The sequence below is a fragment of the Suncus etruscus genome, chromosome 4 (assembly GCF_024139225.1).
Source record: "Suncus etruscus isolate mSunEtr1 chromosome 4, mSunEtr1.pri.cur, whole genome shotgun sequence".
NCBI lineage: Eukaryota > Metazoa > Chordata > Mammalia > Eulipotyphla > Soricidae > Suncus > Suncus etruscus.
The window spans coordinates 1,913,556-1,914,312 of record NC_064851.1 but is presented as its reverse complement, the minus strand read 5'-3'; positions in this window follow the sequence as shown (position 1 = coordinate 1,914,312).

Here is a 757-nt window from a genome sequence, read left to right as displayed (position 1 = left end):
ATGGAGCGGGAAGGAGACCCCTAGAGCTCCCCAACGGTGGCTGTTTTGGGCTGGGGTGGGGCCCACCTGGCACTGCTTCAGGGATCCAAGATGCAAAGCAAGAGTCCTCCAGCTGTGCTCTGTCCAGCCCCTCTGGTTGCATGGGTGCAGGTAGTATGTTCCAGGACATATAAAGGACATCGAGGGGCTGGAGTGAGAACACAGTGGGGAGGACGTCTGCCTTGCTTGCAGCCAGCCCTGGACTCAATCCCCGGCATAGGGTGCCTCTGAGACCCTTAGGAGTGCTTCTTGAGTGCAGAGCCTGGGAGGAGCCCCTGAGAGTCTCTGAGTGTGACCCCAAAACAAAAGCGAACAGTAAAACTACAAAACGAGGATGGTTTTAGTGGGTTCAGGAGTGCCATCAACAGGGGTGAACTGGGTGTTTTGTAGATACAAGGCCACATGGGTTCCCCCATGTGGGAGTGGGGGATATGAGGTTAAAAATTCCAGGGAGAGGGGCGGAGAGATAGCATGGAGGTAAGGCGTTTGCCTTTCATGCAGAAGGTCATTGTTCAAATCCCGGCATCCCTTATGGTCCCCCGAGCCTGGCAGGAGCGATTTCTGAGCTTAGAGGCCAGGAATAACCCCTGAGCGATGCTGGGTGTGACCCAAAAAAAACAAAACAAACAAACAAAAATTCCAGGGAGATAGGAGGCTGGAGCAATAGCACAGCAGTAGGGGAATTTACCTTGCACGAGGACCGACCCGTCAGAATGAG